This window comes from Hemitrygon akajei, chromosome 12 (genome assembly GCF_048418815.1).
Source record: "Hemitrygon akajei chromosome 12, sHemAka1.3, whole genome shotgun sequence".
Lineage (NCBI taxonomy): Eukaryota > Metazoa > Chordata > Chondrichthyes > Myliobatiformes > Dasyatidae > Hemitrygon > Hemitrygon akajei.
In genome coordinates this window covers 23687140-23705938 of record NC_133135.1, presented here as the reverse complement: position 1 = coordinate 23705938, position 18799 = coordinate 23687140, and the positions used below count along the sequence as shown (strand labels likewise).

General features: G+C 42.7%; 1 protein-coding gene and 1 long non-coding RNA gene across 5 annotated transcripts in view; one reads left to right on the top strand and one right to left on the bottom strand.

Moving 5' to 3' along the window:
- The window catches only part of tlcd4a (TLC domain containing 4a), a 204468-nt gene that overhangs the window by 40687 nt on the left and 144982 nt on the right, over positions 1–18799 (bottom strand). The window contains exon 1 of one of the 4 annotated variants that reach the window (XM_073062730.1): positions 1622–1703. The exons of 1 other annotated variant lie outside the window; for it this stretch is intronic. The gene's annotated coding sequence lies outside the window, so the exon portion shown is untranslated. Of the gene's footprint in view, positions 1–1362; positions 1507–1621; positions 1704–18799 lie in introns of those variants that run through there. 2 more of the 4 variants (XM_073062728.1, XM_073062731.1) reach the window with 2 other exon arrangements.
- LOC140736801 (uncharacterized) lies at positions 1419–9201 on the top strand. The gene is made up of 3 exons (XR_012101009.1): positions 1419–1528; positions 7955–8132; positions 9120–9201. It is a non-coding gene; the product is annotated as an uncharacterized lncRNA (long non-coding RNA).

The window sequence follows — 18799 nt, the reverse complement described above, 5'->3', positions numbered from 1 at the left end:
ATTTAAAAATAAAAATGAATACCACATTAGGAAAGTGCTGCAAAAGCTAATGGTTTTACTCCACATTAACACAACCAACTGTACTGCCTTGTACGGATTTTCCCCATATTACAAAGAGTACAATTGAAATTATTAACAGACATTTTATATCGAATAGTTTCTCCTTAATCAGAAAAAAATAATTCATTCCAGTCTTGAATCAACACTTAAACTCATCATGTAGTTGATACTTTCAAAAGCACCTACAGTGCAACTTTAACCACACTTCGCTCTTTTCTTCCATCAACTATCTCAGGCTTTTAAGAATTGAAGCTTGGTGAAACACAAGTGACTTCCTGTTAAACCAACTTCCTTTTCAACACAAAAGCCTAAGGGCACTGCAAGACAGTCGCTAAAATTTAAATTAATCAAATAACTACATCATCTTCTCTTCCATAAAGCAAAAAGTGTTTCAGGCACAGAGAGCTTTCTTATTCAGGGAATGCTCACCCTCTCTCTCGTTCAAGCATCGGTCTGTTTTATTATCAGCTCTTCTGCAATTTGTTTGAACTAGTTTCAAATTTACTTTTCTCATCTGCTGTACAAGAAATAGCCTCGCTAGTATACCGTTTCTGCAGGACTCCATTCAACACGCTTCACCTCTCACAACCTTTTTCACTCTTTCCTTCCTGAGACCTGAACCCTCGCATCCCTCCTTACCTCCCCCCTCCCCAACTATCTCTCTAATCATCTCATCTCTCTGTTTCACCACCCCCACTCCCCTTACATTTTTTCCTACCCCGAGCCCTTTCTACCTCCCCTTTATCCTTCCCTACCTTCCCAGTTACCTCATTTCTCCCTCATACCCTCCCGTCTTGCCTCCCCCTGGCCCGATCCCCTCTCATCCCTCCCTAACCCCTTCTCATCCCTCCCTTCTTTACCTCCCCTCACATCCCTCCCTCCTTTACCTCCCCTCACATCCCTCCCTCCCCGCCTCATCCCTCACTAAACCCCAACTTCTCTACCTTCCTCCCCTTTCTACCTCCCCTCACACCCCTCCCTTTCCCCAGGACCTCTCCCGGGTGGCGCGGCCTTTACCTGCGGGCCGGGTACCGAGGCGGTGGCCGGTGGGGCCGGGGCCGGGCCGGGCCGGGGTGCTTAAGGGACGCGGAGCGACCCCCACCTCAGCGCCCGTCGCTTCACAGGCCACCGCGGCCCTCACCCTCACCCTGTCCGGCGAGTGGGGAAAGCGTTCCCGGTTCCCCGCCTAGAGACGCCGTCTCGGTCTCCCGCCTGCCATCCTCCCGGCCAGAGAGTGAGAGGCTCTGAGAAGTCAATGAAAGCTGGCAGACTCTCCCCTTTCAGTCAGTCCTTTATCCTCACCCTCTCTTACACGCTGAACTCCTTCTCCCTGCTATCCTCCACCGCCACGATCTCTGTCATCTCAACAGGAAGCTCGTCCACTTGTTAAACGCATCCCTTCGCTGTCTCACAACCCACAAGAGTTCATCCGAACTCTTCGCGACTTTACATTCAAGCCAAAAAGAAGGTCTGTTTACTTGTCTTGAAAGGGCGGGGAGTTTTAAAGACACTTTATTTATATTGCACAGTCAATTAGATAGGGTAAACTGTCTCGTTTTACCAGAATCTTTTTTTCCTCAGGCAGGGTAGAAATGTCAAGTATTGGAGGACATGCGTAAAGGTGAGAGGGGGTGAAGTTTAAAGGAATGGTAGGTGCTCGGAGCAACGCACGATATACTGGAAGCAGGCTGAGCAGCATCTGTGGGGGAAAAAAGGAATTGTCAGCATTTTTGGTAGAAACATTGCACCAGGACATATTTTACCCAGACTGCAGCATCTGCAGTCCCTTATGTCCCACATGAGAGAGTGGAAAAGGTCCCAGTAGGCTTTTGGTGACCTACACTGAACTCTGACAATTCCCAGACAGGGTCGGGGAGCATCTGTGGGGAGAAGAGCACATGGGAGGGACAGAATTTAGTGTCCTCACTAGCAACAGGTGAGTTCTAGAGAGGAGCGAATGCTGTCCCTTCATTCAAGGAGTATTGCATACACCTCATTATAAGAAGGATGTCAAGGCTTTGGAGAGAGAGCAGAAGAGGTTTCCCAGGATGCTGTCTAGATTAGGGGACATAACAAGAGGCTGGACAAACTTGGGTTATTTTCTCTGAAGTGGCAGAGGCTGAGGGGAGTCTGATAGAGGTCTATAAGTTTATGAGAGGCATAGATAGAGTAGACAGACAGTACCCTTTCCCCAGAGTTAAGATGCCTAAACCTAGAGGGCGTGCATTTAAGGTGAGAGAAGGTAATTTCAAGGAAGATGCGAAGAGCAGTTATTTTACACAGGGAGTGCTGGATGCCTGGAATGGTGTTAAAGGAAGAAACAGGAAATTTTAAGAGATGTTCAGATAGGCACATGAATATGAGGAAAATGGAAGGATGTACATATTGTGTAGGCATAAGGAATTAGTTTAGTTGGCAATTTGATTACCAATTTATTTGGTTGGGCACAACATTGTGGGCTGAAGGACCTGTTCCTCTGCTGTACTGTTTGATGTTCTATGTTCTATGTTCTAAAAAGGGAAGTAAGGATAACACAGTTATGCCACAATAGTGTAGCAGCACAACACTATTACACCTTAGGGAATCAGAGTTCTGAGTTCAGTTCCGGCGTTCTCTACCAGGAGTTTGTATGTCCTCCCCATGGATTGCATGGGTTTACTCCGGGTGCTCCAGTTTCCTCACAGACTCCAAAGATGTAAAGGTTAATAGTTTAATTGGACATTGAAAATTGTCCCGTGATTAGTCTAGGGTTAAGTCGGGAGTTGCAGCTGGAAAGGCCTATTCTGTGCTATCTCTCTAAACAAAATTAATCTAGAAGGTTGGTCGAGGTAGTGGCAGAAGCAGATACAATTATTGTAGTGGTATTTAAACAGCTATGATAGAGACATGACTGTACAGGCAAAGGAGGAATATGGATCAGGCAGAAGAGATTTAGTTTAATTTAGCTTTATGCTCAGTGCAACCATTGTGGACTGAAGGGTTTGCTCCTGTTCTATATTGTTCAATGTTCAAATTATCCAGGTTGCAATACAGTTCATCAACATCAGTAAATAATCCTAGTTGACAGTTTATTTTATATTATCAAATGATAAGATTTTTATTGATAAACAATTTCAAATGCAAGTTATTGCTGAACAATAAACCATTCTGAAGTCCTGAAAATTGAAGTAAACCCCACAGACTGTCCATGCTTAACCCAAGATGGTTGAAAATTTGGACGTGACAAGCTAAAAATGAAAATCTATTTTTAAAGCATTTGGCCATCAATATAATTATTTTGATGCATTTTTTCAGCACATCTCACAAAATTGCAGAATTTTAAGGGTTTGTTGTTTCCAGAATTTATTTTATACTTAAGATTATCAATGAGTGCAGCTTTTGTTGGATGTTCATCAATTTGAAATGGAATTTCTGCCATCTTGCACTGACTTGAAATGACATTGATATGTTTTTTTTGATCAAGGTATTTTTATTAACAAAGAAAAATAGCAGAACATATGTTACAATACAACCAACCATTTTATACCAGTTACAAAAAGAACCCTCCCCCCCACCTCAGTAAACAAGAACAAATAGAACCAGCCAGACCAGTCAAAAATAGATACAGAGGCCTAGAGCACCTTACACATTCAAATAATTTTTTTCAGCATCCATATTTTTGACAAAACTTTAAAAAGATTGCCAAGTGGTGTTGAATCTTGCAGACTGCCCCCTGACTGAATAGCGGATCTTCTCAAATTTTATAAAGTACATGATATCTTTGATCCAATGTCCATATGTTGGAGGGGGAAGAGTCTTTCCATTTGCATAAGATGAGCCTTCTAGCAAGAAGTAAAAAAAAGCGATGAAATCAGTTTGGAATTTGCTGAGGTTAATATTCTGAGAAGGCACTCCAAATAGTGCTACTGACCAAGATGGTGGAATTAGTTGTACACAAATTTTTGAAAAAGTGTCAAACATCAAACCCCAGAAATTTACTAATCTTGGACATGACCAAAACATATGGTAAATGTAGCCTGGAAATGTTTACATTTGTCACACATTGGGTCAAGATCTTTATTAACCTTATCCAATCTAACTTTAGATCAATGACAACGGTGCACAATTTTAAACTGAACAACAACATGTCTAAGACACACAGAGGATGAATAAATTCTATGAATTGTTTTTTGCCATATATCATCTGGAATTCGTTCCTCAATATCCTCTTCCCATTTATGTTTTAATAAATCCAAATTCCTAGGATTAACTACATTAAGTAGCTCATAGATTTTGCTTATGGATTGTTTCACATTTCTGAATCTCAGAGCGATGAAAGGGGGCAGTAGGGAAAGCACTCAAGATGCGAGGCCATAAAGCTTCTGAGTTGTAAATATCTATAGACGTGTATCCTAGGGATATCAAATTTCTTAACTAGCTGTTCAAAAGAGGCAAAATTGCTGTCAATGTAGAGATTATACAATGAAGTGATACCATGTTTAGACCAAATATCAAACGCTACGTCCATTATTGCTGGGGTGAACATGTAATTTTTTGCTACTGGTGCGGCAAGTGAGAGGTTATGAAGTGCAAAATGACATCTAAATTGGAACCAAATTTTAATGGCATACATCGCAACTGGATTTAGTGTGAAACCAGATACAGGTTGTGAGAGTGGTGGTTTATCATATATTACTGACGAAGAGGTAAATTGTAAGGATGACTTCTCCATAATCACCCAGCTAGGAGCAGAAATATCATCTCTTGTCCAATATAAAATTGCTGTTATATCAGCTGACCAGTAGTAATATAGAAAATTTGGTAGTGCCCCCATCTTACGAGGCTTCTGTAGTATTTTTTCCTTTACTCTGGTCTGTTTTTTATTCCAAATAAAACTTGAAATTTGACTATTTAGGTTATTGGAGAAAGTCTTGGTTAGAAAAATTGGGAGGCTTTGGAACATGTATAAGAATCTGGGCAGGACAGTCATTTTAATCCTCCCGCTAAGGGAAAGAGATAAAGAATTCCAACGTTCAAATTCCTGTTTAAGATTGGAAAGGAGATGTTGATAGTTGGCTTTATAAAGGTCCTTATAACTATGTGTTATCCAGACCCCCAAGTACTTAAATTTCCTATTGCTGATTCTAAAGGGGGTCCTGGAAAAAGTAATATCCAAACATGTGGTCCCAATTGGCATTATTTCACTCTTTTGAAACTTAACTTTATAACCAGATATTTGACTGAATTTAGTGAGCAATATTGATAGATTTGGGAGAGTTCGAGTTGGATCTGAGATATAGAATAGCTTATCATCGTCATACAGTGACACTTTATGTTCCAAAGCTCCCCTCAGCATGCCTTTGACACTAACTGATGTTCTCATGGTTATGGCGAGTGGCTCAACTGCCACAGCAAAAAGGAGTGGAGATAAAGGGCATCCCTATCTTGTGCCACGTTGCAGTTCAAAGAAGGACGATATACAGTTATCAGTACGCACTGCTGCCAGTGGGGATGAGTAACTCCATGAGATGAATGTAGAACCAAAACCAAGTCTTTGGAGAGTATAGAAAAGGAAGTCCCATTTCACCTGGTCAAATGCCTTTTCAGCATCAAGTGAGAGAATAATCTCCGGGGTACTAGATGCAGAGGAAAACATCGATCTGTTTGAGGAGGAAAAAAAAACAAATATTGATCAAGAGTAGATGTTAACATGTCCTGGCCTAGATACCGTACAAAACTGGGCAGGGAAAGCATGACTCTAAATCATCAAAACCTGATAGTATTAGTAAAATTTTCACCTGACCAGAACAAACTCAATGTAGAGGCCCTTTGGGCTTGGTTACCTGCTCTGCCTTGCATCAATCATCTTACCTTGTTTTCCACATTTCCATAAGACCATAAGATTGAGGAACATTAGGCCATTTGGCCCATCGAGTCTGCTCCATCATTGCTGATCTATTTTCTCTCTGAGCTCTAATCTCCTTCCTTCTCCCTGTATCCCTTCATGCCCTGACCAATCAAGAATCTAACAACTTCTGCCTTAAATTTATCTAATGATTTAGCCTCCTTAGCTGCCTGTGGCAACAAATTCCACGGATTCACCATTCTTTGGCTAAGGAATTTCCTCCTCATCTCTGTTCTAAAAGAATGTCTCTCTACCCTGAGGTTATGTCCTCTGCTCTTACACTCCCTCACCAAAGGAAACATCCTTTCCACATCCACTCTACCTCAGCCTTTCAACATTCAATAAGTTTCATTGAGGTCACCCCTCATTCTTCTGAATTCCAGTGAGTACAGCCCAGAGTAATCAAACACTCTTCATATGACAAGCCTTTTAATCCCGGTATCATTTTTGTGAATCTCCTTTGAACCCTTTCCAATGTCAGCACATCCTTTCTTAGATAAGGGGCCCAAAAATGCTCCGAATATTCCAAGTGAGGCCTCACCAGTGCTTTATAAAAGCCTCAACATTATATCCTTGCTTTTGTATTCCAGTCCTCTTGAAATGAATACCAACATCACATTTGCCTTCCTCACCACCAACTCAACCTGCAAATTAGCCTGAAGGGACTCCTGCACATGGACTCTCAAGTTCCTTTGCACCCCAGATTTTTGAATTTTCTGTCCATTTAGAAAATAGTCTACTCTTTTATTTTTTTTCTACCAAAGTGCATAACCATTCACTTCCCAACACTGTATTTCATCGCCCACTTCTTTGCCCGTTCTCTTCGTCCCCCTGTAGCCTCTCTACTTCCTCAAAACTATCTGCCCCCTACCTATTTTCATATTATCTGCAGACTTTGCCGCAAAGCCATCAATTCCATGATCTAAGTCATTGACGTAAAAAGTACCAGCCCCAGCAGAGACCCCTGTGGAACATCACTAATCATTGGCAGCCAATCAGAAAAGGCTCCCTTTATTCCCACTCTTTGCCTCTTGCCAATAATCCACTGCTTTATCCATGCTAGAATCTTTCCTGTAATATCATGGGCTAGAAGTTTGTTAAGCAGCCTCAAGTGTGGCACCTTGTCAAAGGCCTTCTGAGAATCCAAGTACACAACGTCAACCAATATAGAGAGCGGAATGTCACTACAAGTATCAAACTTTCTTGCAACAAACACAAATCAGTTTAGCTTAAGAATTAAATCTGTTGGCTGGGAAATTCCTTCAGCTGTCTAACAGAAGCCTGCAAGTGAAATCTGAGCCATTTGCTTTTATCACTTGCCTAAATTAGAACTCTAGCCCTTAATTTGTGTCAGACATGGATAGAACTGTATTTTGTTTGACGTTATGTTTCGAAATGGAGCTGTACCGAGGAGGTACAGGAGCCTGAAAACCCACAATCAATGATGCAGAAACTGCTTCTTTCCAGCTGCCATCAGATTTCTGAACAGTCCATGAGCACTTTCTCAGTATCCTTTATGTATTTGCAATCTACTGGTGCCACAAAACAGGAAATTTCATGTCAGCTGGGGCAGCGATAATGAATCTGATTCTAATTCAACTTTCCGCAAAAAAAAAACCCTTTTGAAGACTTGGTTGTTTAAGATTCAAGATAAAAGGATTTAAGATAGTTTAACATCATTTCCTGTACACAAGTGTAAAGGAGAACAAAATAATAATTATTTTTAAAACAATGAAACAAGAAGATATAGAGCACAATAATAATAAGAATACAATAAATATAAATATCTAAGATAGTTTATAGACATCCTAGATTAATTGTATATCCATAAAGTGATGCGAGGCACAGGAGTGTCTATACATGAAGTCACTCATAGGAAGTGGTAAAGTATTGGTGATTGGAGTGTGCAGGGCGGGTCTCTTTGAAATTCAAAATTCAGGATTGTTTAATGTCATTTCCTGTACTCAATTGTAAGCAGAATTAAATGATTTTACTCCAAATCTGATGCAGCAAAAGAAAAACACGAGTGATAAACACAAGAAAGTCTGCAGATGCTGGAAATCCAAAGCAACGCACACAAAATGCTGGAGGAACTCAGCAGGTCAGGCAGCATCTATGGAAATTAATAGATAGTCAACGTTTCAGGCCAAGACCTTTCTTCAGGACCCAAAAGATAAAGAGCACAATGGTAATTTTAAAAAAACACACACACACAATAAATACATAAGATAACTTATGTAACACTCACCCAACAGGCTGGTATATGTCTAGGGCAAAAGGAGATCCAGCCACACACCAACCCCACCTCCCGTACACGCAGGTGCTGTGGGAATCAAGTTTATGCCACGCGCACACACACAGTATCAAACACACACCAGATACCATTATGAAATACACTTTAAAGATTTTACTAAAACTAAAAGAGTACTATGCAATACAGTATATATGAAAGAAAAGAAAAAGTAAAAGGCGCCAACTTATCAAAGTTCAGTCAGTTTAGTGCACATCGTTGGAGCTCAACCATCGAACCATTCGACCCCTCGTCACTTTCCTCCGACCTCCACGTCCTCGCACCTGGGACCACCCCCGGTGGTCAACCAAGCAGTGCAGCGCACGTCCACCTTCCTCGGCGTCTTCTTCCCAACTCCCCTGATAAAACTGCGAAAACCCCCAAGCTCCCAGCCTCACAAGACAAAATAACAGTCCCCGTTGGTTAACAAATGAATATAATCCCCATATCAGCAAGTCTAAAGCTAAACAACTGCGAGAGAAACACTTATCAGACAAAGAAGCATTCCTACTCTTAACAAACCAAAGAAGCCATTTTGAGTAACATACACAGGACATTGTACACTTATATACATAGATTGATCGTATATCCTTAAAGTGACACCAGCCTGTACAGAAGATGACTGATGGGAAATAATAAAGTAGTGGTGGAGTTAGGAGGTGAAGGTGCTGATCAGAGTTAATACTCGAAGAAAGTAACTGCTTTGAGCCTGGTGGTCCTGGCATGGATGCTACGTTGCTGCTCCCTGATGAGAGTGGGAGCAGGGTGTGTGGGATCCTTCATGATGCCAACAGTCCTCTTCCAGCAACTTTCTGTATGTACAGTATTCCCTTGGTGGCGGGTAGAATGCACTGACTGTATTTTGTTTGACGTTGTTATGTTTAGAAACGGAGCTGTAGCGAGGAGGTACAGGGGTCTGAAGACCCACACTCAATGATTCAGAAACATCTTCTTCCCACATAACAGGTAATGCACTTGTTAAGTATTTCTTCCTCTCAATGAGTCAACAGGGGATACATTTGCAAAGGATTCATACTCATTTTTGACTTGCTTGAAGTCAACTATGAAGATATACATTGGCAGAATAAGCACAATAAGAAAATAACTTCTCTCACAAAATCAGTTTTGAATATTAACTCTTAATTAGCCAGGAGTAAGAGGGAATGGAGGTCAGGAAGTGGGATGCTCTCAACATAGATGTCTTGTGTTTTACTTCTTTGATGTAACTGGAATTATTAATATTTCATTGTTCTGTTTCACATCTCTGTTCTGACACTGAATAGTGCCAATCACTCGAGTCAGGTATGATGTTTTCCTAAGATATTGTCTATTGGTGGGGCTTCAGGTGGCTGCAGAGGGTACAGTCGATTCCCGCCTGGGAGATTAAAGTGGATTCCCGTAATGGAGAATGCCTATGTGTGATTTTATTTAACAGGGAAGTCTGATGTAAGGGCAGCTACTATGGCCTTTGACAGTTCGGGGTCAGGGTCCAGTGCCATGGAATGCAAGATGACTGAGGACTCTTCGCTGCTGCAGCCTTCCTCCACTTTCACTACCTTTTTGATGTGTCATCATCTTCCGCCAGCTCCGTCTGGACAACCTGGACAAGCCGCCGAGCACTGTGAGGGTCATGTTTTTTGACTTCTCCAGTGCGTTCAACACCATCCACCCTGCTCTGCTGGGTGAGAAGCTGACAGTGATGCAGGTGGATGCTTCCCTAGTGTCATGGATTATTGATTACCTGACTGGCAGACCACAGTACGTTGCAACACTGTGTGTCAGACAGAGTGGTCAGCAGCACTGGGGCTCCACAGGGGACTGTCCTGTCTCCCTTTCTCTTCACCATCTACACCTCGGACTTCAACTACTGCACAGAGTCTTGCCATCTTCAGAAGTTTTCTGATGACTCTGCCATAGTTGGATGCATCAGCAAGAGAGATGAGGCTGAGTACAGGGCTACGGTGGGAAACTTTGTCACATGGTGTGAGCAGAATCATCTGTAGCTTAATGTGAAAAAGACTAAGGAGCTGGTGGTGGACCTGAGGAGGGCTAAGGCATTGATGACCCCTGTTTCCATCCAAGGGGTCAGTGTGGACATGGTGGAGGATTACAAATACCTGGGGATACAAATTGACAATAAACTGGACTGGTCAAAGAACACTGAAGCTGTCTACAAGAAGGGTCAGGGCCATCTCTACTTCCTGAGGAGACTGAGGTCCTTTAACATCTGCCGGACGATGCTGAGGATGTTCTACGAGTCTGTGGTGGCCAGTGCTATCATGTTTGCTGTTGTGTGCTGGGGCAGTAGGCTGAGGGTAGCAGACACCAACAGAACCAACAAACTCATTCGTAAGGCCACTGATGTTGTGGGGGTGGAACTGGACTCTCTGACGGTGGTATCTGAAAAGAGGATGCTGTCTAAGTTGCATGCCATCTTGGACAACATCTCCCATCCACTCCATAATGTACTGGTTAGGCACAGGAGTACATTCAGCCAGAGACTCATTCCACTGAGATGCAACACTGAGCGTCATAGGAAATCATTCCTGCCTGTGACCATCAAACTTTACAACTCCTCCCTCGAAGTGTCAGACACCTTGAGCCAATAGGCTGGTCCTGGACTTATTTCCACTTGGCATAATTTACATATTATTTAATTATTTATGGTTTTATATTGCTATATTTCTACACTATTCTTGGTTGGTGCGACTGTAACGAAACCCAATTTCCCCGGGATCAATAAAGTATGTCTGTCCGTCTGTCTCCACAGCTAAGGTCATGTTGAATCACTCTTTGTCTGGATCCTCCCCTTAAGATTACTGCCATGGATGACCCTACCAGGAACCAAATGCAGGGTGGCTAAACTCCAGTCAGCATCACTCTCGGGATCTCACAAGCCTCCCCAACATGGTAAGGTGATGAACCTCGAAGAAGTGACATTGAAAGAACCACATGGAGACTGGAACTGTCAATGTGAAAGATCTTTGTTCAGAATGACAAATAGACATTCAGCAGAGGGGCTCTTTATTAGGAGAAGCTCTCAGCAGATTCCTCTGAACTCAGAATAGAGTTTGTAATTGAATAATTACAATTGCAGTGTTTACTTCAATATTTCACGAGCACATCAAGTTCCATTGAGTTTCACTTCTACAATGGGAGCACATCATAAATGAAAAGTTTCTCTGAGTATTCGTATAACTTTGCTGGGACAAGGTCATTCACGGTTTATGGATGTTCTTGAAGTTTCTGAGAAGAGAAATCACAGACACTCAAAATTAGGGAATGAAGGGAGACTCCCTGATTATATCTTGTCTTGGGACCAGCAAGTAAGTGCTGTTACAAAGAAGGCATGGCAGTGCCTCTACTTTCTTAGAAGTTTTCAAAGGTTCAGCACGCCTGCTAAAACTTTGACAGACTTCTAAAGGTGCATGATGGAGAGTATACTGACTGGTTGCATCAGGACCTGGTGTAGAAACACCAATGCCCTTTAATGGAAAAGCCTACAAGAAGTACTGGATACAGCCAAGTCCATTGCAGGCAATGCCCTCCCCACCACTGAGCACATCTACAAGGAGCCCTGTCGCAGAAAAGCAGCATCCATCATCAAAGACTCCCACCATCCAGGCCATGCTCTCTTCTCACTGTTGACATTAGGAAGGAGGTGCAGAAGTCTTAGGTCCTATATCACCAGTAAGGGAACAGTTATTACCCTTAAACCATCAAGTTCTTGAAACAGAACGGACAACTTCTCTCTCCCAACTCTGAACTGACTGCACAACCGCTGGTCTCATTTCAAAGGGCTCTATAACTCATGTTCTCAATATTTAGGACTTATTTATTATTATTATTATTTTCATTTTTATTTGAACAATTTGTTGTCTTTTGCAGTTTCTCTGTTTCATCTTTATGCTCAGCTTTTCATCGATTCTATGGTGTTTCTTTGTATTTACTGTGAATGCCCACAAGAAAATGAAACTCAGGGTAGCACAGGGTGAAATATAAGTACTTCTATAACAAATCTACTTTGTAATTTTTTTTACAGAGAGTGGTGGGTACTTGGAATGCTCTGCGTCAGGTGTTGGTAGGCACATGAATGAGAGGAAAATGAAAGGAAATAAACATTGTGTAGGCAGAAGGAATTAGTTTTGTTGGCCATTTGATTACTAATTTACTTGGTTCAGCATGATATTGTGGGCCAAAGGGTCTATTTCTGTGCTACACTATTCTAAGTTCTATGTACTTTGTAAATATCCCAATTATTAATCACTTAGCTGAGGATGTCGCAAGATCACAGTCAGGTTTATCATCACTGTCCTGTCATGTATGACATGACATTTGTTATTTTGTGGTAGCAGTGCTGTGCAAAGATATAACATTATTATAAATAACAACATAAATATAGTGTAAAAACAAAGGAATAACTTCCTTTCCAGGACATCAGAGAAAATGCTGCATGTGCAAAGTGCTGGAGGAACTCAGCAGGCCAGGCAGCATCTATGGACAAGAGTAAACAGTCAGTGTTTCAGGTTGAGATCCTTCATCAGGACTGGAAAGGACGGGGGAAGGAGTCAGATGTAGAAGGTTGAGGGAGGGGAGGAAGAAGTACAAGGTGGCAGGGGATAGGTGAAACCAGGAGAGGGGGAGGGGATGAAGTAGAGCTGGGAAGTTGATTGGTGAAAAAGATAAAGGGCTGGAGAAGGGGGAATCTGATGGAGGACAGAATACCATGGAAGAAAGAAAAGGGGGAAGAGCACCAGGGGCAAGGAGATAAGGTGAGAGAGGGAAACAGGAATGGGGAATGGGAGAGGAGGGGGGCAATTAATGGAAATTCAAGAAATCGATGTTCATGCCTTCCCAAGATGACCCTGTGATTTCACTCTCTGAGGCCAACGTGGGAGTAGTCTTCAGGAGGGTGAACCCACGGAAAGCATTCACCTCAGACACAGTACCTGGCCAAGTACTAAAAACTTATGCAGATCAACTGCCAGGAGTGTTTGCCAATATCTTTAGCCTCTTGCTTCGGTAGTCAGGTATCCACCAGTTTCAAGCAAGCTTTAATTATACCAGTGCCTAAGAAGAATGTGGTAACCTGCCTCAATGACCATTGTCCAGTAGCACTTACAACAATTGTGATGAAGTTTTCGAGAGTTTGGTGATGAAACATATCAATTACTGTCTGAGAAATGACTTGGATCCACTCCAGTTTGGCTACCATCACATCAGGTCAACAGCAGATGCCATTTCATTGCCTCTTCACTCAACTCTGGAACATCTGGACAGTGAAGATACATACATCTGGATGCTCTTCATTGACTATAGCTCAGCGTTGAATAGAGTCCTGGGCCTCAATGCCTCCTTGTGCAACTGGATCTTTCATTTCCTCACTAGCAGATCCCAGTCAGTTCGAATTGGCAACAACATCTCCTCCACAATCTCCATCAGCACAGGTGCACCACCAGGCTGTGTGTTTAGCCCCTGCTCTACTCACTTTACACTTGTCACTATGTGGCTAAGCACAGCTCCAATGTCATATTTAAGTTTACCGATAATACTACTGTCATTGGCCAATTCAAGAGTGGTGAGAAATCAGCATTTGGGAGGGAGATTGAAAATCTGGCTGAGTGGTGCCACAACAACCTCTTACTCAATGTCAGCAAGACCAATGAGATGATTATTGACTTCAGGAGGAGGAAGCGGGAGGTTCATGAGCCAGTTTTCATCGGGGTATTAGAGGTGGAGAGGATCAGCAATTTTAAATTTCTTAGCGTTATCATTTTAGAGGATCAGACCTGGGTCTGGCATATAAGTGCCATTACGAAGAAAGTACGGCAGCACCTCTACTTCCTTTGATGTTTGCGAAGATTTGGCAAGTCATCTAAAACTTTGATAAACTTCTATAGATGTGTGGTGGAGAGTATATTGACTGGTTGCATCATGGCCTGGTATGGAAACACCAATGCCCTTGAATGGAAAATCCTACAAAAATTAATGGATATGGCCCGTCCATTGCAGGTAAAGCCCTCCCCACCACTGAGCACATCTACATGGAGCACTGTCGCAGGAAAGCAGCATCCATCATCAAAGGTCCTCACTAAGCAAGCAATGTTCTCTTTTCACTGCTGCCATCTGGAAAAAGGTACAGGAACCTCAAGACCCACACTACCAGGTTCAGGAACAGCTATTCATTGGTCTCTTAAACCAGAGGAGCTATCTTCATTCAACTTCACTTGCCCCATCACTGAACTTTTCTCACAACCTATGGACTCACTTTCAAGGACTTTTCACCTCATGTTCTCAGTATTTATTGCTTACTTTTAATTATTATTATTTTTTTCTTTTTATATCAGAATCAGGTTTATTATCACTGACATGTGACGTGAAATTTGTTAACTTAGCAGCAGCAGTTCAATGCAATACATAATATAGAAGAAAAAATAAAAATAATAATAATTAATAAATAAGTAACTCAATTACAGTGTACATATATTGAATATATTAAAAATTGTGCAAAAACAGAAATACTATATATTTAAAAAGTGAGGTAGTGTCCAAGGGTTCAATGTCTATTTAGGAATCGGATGCCAGAGGGGAAGAAGCTGTTCCTGAATCGCTGAGTGTGTGCCTTTAGGCTTCTGTACCTCCTACCTGATGGTAACAATGAGGAAAGGGCATGTCCTGGGTGCTGGAGGTCCTTAATAATGGACGCTGCCTTTCTGAGAAAGGCTCAGAAAAAGGCCTTTTGATCGACTATCAAATACCCAACACCATTTAACAGTGCCCGGAGCTTCACCTTCGATGTCTTGCTGATTCAAAAGCTTGTCTAGATAATTTTAAAATGTTGTAAGAGTACCTACCTCTACCATCTATTCAGGTAGTGAGTTCCTGATTTCAACCAGCCTCTGGGTAATTTTTTTAACTCTCTGATCCCCTTTCGCCTCTTGCTCTTCATCTTAACCCTCTACCCTTTGGTTTTGAATGTGTCCATTATAGGAAAAAAAATTCTAAACCATTGTTCCCCAGGATACGGTTAAACATAGAACAAAACAGTACAGCACAGCACAGGAATTTCAACCCATGATATTGTGCCAATCTTTCCCACAACCAGTGGATTCATTTTCAAGGACACTTCATCTCATGTTCTCAATATTTATTGCTTATTTATTCATTGTTATGTCCTTCTTATTATACTTGCACAGTTTGTTGTCTTTTGCACGCTGGTTGATTGCCCAAGTCGGAGCAATCTTTCATTGATTGTGTAAGTACTCACCCCCTTCAAGTCAGTATTTCATCGATGCACTTTTTGGCAGTAATTACTACCTTGAGACTGTGTGGATAGGTCTCTGTCAGCTTTACACATCTGGACACTGCGATTTTTTTCCCCATTCTTCTTTACAAAACTATTCAAGCTCTGTCAGATTGCATGGGGATTGTGAATGAACAGCACTTTCAAGTCCAGCCACAAATTCTAAATTGGATTAGGGTCTGGACTCTGACTAGGCCACTCCAGGACATTAACTTTGTTGTTTTTAAGCCATTCCTGTGTAGCTTTGGCTTTACGCTTGTGGTCATTGCCTTGCTGGAAAACAAATCTTTGGCCAAGTTACAGCTCTCTTGCAGACTGCATCAGGTTTCCACCAGGATTTCCCTGTATTTTGCTACATTCATTTTGCCTTCTACCTTCACAAGCCTTCTAGGGCCTGCTGCGGTGAAGCATCCCCACAACATGCTTCACAGTAGGGGTGGTGTGTTTTTGATGATGTGTGGTGTTTGGCTTATGCCAAATATAGTCTGATGGCCAAGAAGCTCAATTTTGGTTTCATCAGGCCATTAAACCTTCTTCCGGCTGACTCCAGAGTCTCACACATGCCTTCTGGCAAACCCTACCTGAGATGTCATGTGAGTGTTTTTCAATAGTGGCTTTCTCTTTGCCACTCTCCCATAAAGCTGCGACTGGTGAAGCACCCGGGCAACAGTTGTCACATGTGCCATCTCTCCCATCTCAGCCACTGAAGCTGTTAACTCCTCCTCCATCACTGAAGCTTGAAAGACCTATGAAGTTGCCATAGGTCTCTTGATGACCTTCCTCACTATCCCCTTCTTGCACGGTCACTCAGTTTTTGAGAACGGCCTGCTCTAGGCAGATTTAGAGCTGTTGCCATACTCTTTCCATTTTTTGATGACCGACTTAACTGTACTCCAAGGGAATATTCTGTGACAGAAATTTTCTTGTATCTGTCTCCTGATTTGTACTTTCAACAACCTTTTTGTGGAGTTGCATGGAGCGTTTGTCTTCATGGTGTAGTTTTTGCCAGGATACTGACTCACCAGCAGTTGGACTTCGAGATACAGGTGTATTTTTACTATAGTCAATTGAAACACTTTGACTGCACACCGGTCTCCAAAAACAGATCTCACATAACACTAGTTATGTGACTTCTATAACCAATTGGCTGCACCAGTCATAATTTGGTGTGTCATATTAAAGGGGGATGAGTACTTATGCAATCAGTTATTTTGTGTTTTATATTTGTAACTAATTTAGATCACTTTGTAGAGATCTGTTTTCACTTTGACACCAAAGAGTCTTTTTCAGTTGATCAATGTCAAAAACACCAAATTAAATCCAGTGATTAAATGTTGTAATACAATAAAACATGAAAACATTCAAAGCTTTTTATTAGACACTGTACTTTGATACTAAATTTACTTTGAACTTTGAAGCCACTCTAAGATCCATCTACCCCTTTCCTCTCAGAAGAAGGAAGTCTGAGAATCAGAACGGGAGTGCGGCGGGAGCCATTTTGATTTTTTCTTCTTCTCATTGGAGTTAAGAGAGGCGGGACTGCGCAGGCATGTGACGTCATGCAGTGAAGCAGGGAGGATTTAAAAATGACACAGCCTTAAACAGCAGGCAGCGTCGTTTGCGGGCAGCAGAGTGAGCCGAGAGCAGAGTGAAGGCTTAAGGGCTTTGGCTCAGCGGGCTTAGGTGGAAGCGGGCAAGGCAAGGTAGGTTTAGGTTTCAGTTTTTCCTGTTATTTGAGGAAAGGGGAAGTATGAGTGTGAGGGCAGCTTGTTGTTCTCGGTGTCGGATGTGGGAGGTCCTGGAGTCTCCTAGCCTCCCGGACATCCACATCTGCGCCAGGTGCGCTGAGCTGCAGCTCCTAAGGGACCGTGTTAGGGAACTGGAGCTGCAGCTCGATGACCTTTGTCTGGTCAGGGAGAGTGAGGAATTGATAGAGAGGAGTTACAGGCAGGTGGTCACTCCGGGGCCACGGGAGGCAGACAGGTGGGTCACGGTTAGGAAGGGTAAGGGGAAGAGTCAGGTACTAGAGAGTACCCCAGTGGCTGTACCCCTTGACAATAAGTACTCCTGTTTGAGTACTGTTGGGGGGGGGGGGGGACAGCCTACCTGGGGGAAGCAACAGTCACCGTGCCTCCACCACAGAGTCCGGCCCTGTAGCTCAGAAGGGTAGGGAAAGGAAGAGGAAGGCAGTAGTGATAGGGGACTTGATAGTTAGGGGGTCAGATAGGCATTTCTGTGGACGCGATCAGGAGACCCTGATGGTAGTTTGCCTCCCTGTTGCCAGGGTCCGGGATGTTTCTGCTCGCGTCCAACATATCCTTAACAGGGAGGGTGAGGAGCCAGAGGTTGTGGTACATGTAGGTACCAATGACATAGGTAGGAAAGGGGAAGAGGTCCTGAAAGTAGAATATAGGGAGTTAGGAAAGCAGTTGAGAAGAAGGGCCACAAAGGTAGTAATCTTGGGATTACTGCCTGTTCCATGCGACAGTTAGAGTACAAATTGAATCAGGTTGAGGACAAATGCGTGGCTAATGGATTGAAGCAGGGGGGGCAGGGATTCAAGTTTCTGGATCATTGGGACCTCTTTTGGGGCAGGTGTGACCTGTACAAAAAGGACAGGTTATACTTGAATCCTAGGGGGATAAATATCCTGGCGGGTAGGTTTAATAGAGCTGTAAGGGAGGGTTTAATCTAATTTGGCAGGGGGATGGGAACCAGAATGATGGAGCGGAGGAGAGGGAAAACAGAAATAGATCTAAGGTAGTGAGCAGTAAGGATGTCAGGAAGGACAGGCAGGTGATGGAGCAAATTTGCAGCCATTGGGATGAGTTGCAGTGCAATAAAGTTCCATTTCAATCAATGCAAAACGTACCAAACACTGTATTTAAGGTGTTATACTTAAATCCACGCATCATAAGGAATATAGTGAATGATCTTGTTGTACAGTTACAGATTGGCAGGTATGATATTGTGGCCATCACTGAGACGTGGCTAAAGGATGCATGTCTCTGGGAGCTGAACGTCCAAGGATACACGGTGTATCGGAAAGATAGGCAGCTAGGTAGAGGGGATGGCGTGGCTTTAATGGAAAGAAATGATATTAATTCATTAGAAAGAGTTTACATCGGAAGGTACACAATCTTGATAGGTTGAACTAAGAAATCGCAGGGGCAAAAGGACCCTGATGACAGTTATCTACAGGCCTCCTAATAGCTTCAGTGATGTTGACTACAAATTACAACAGGAAATAGAAAAGGCTTGC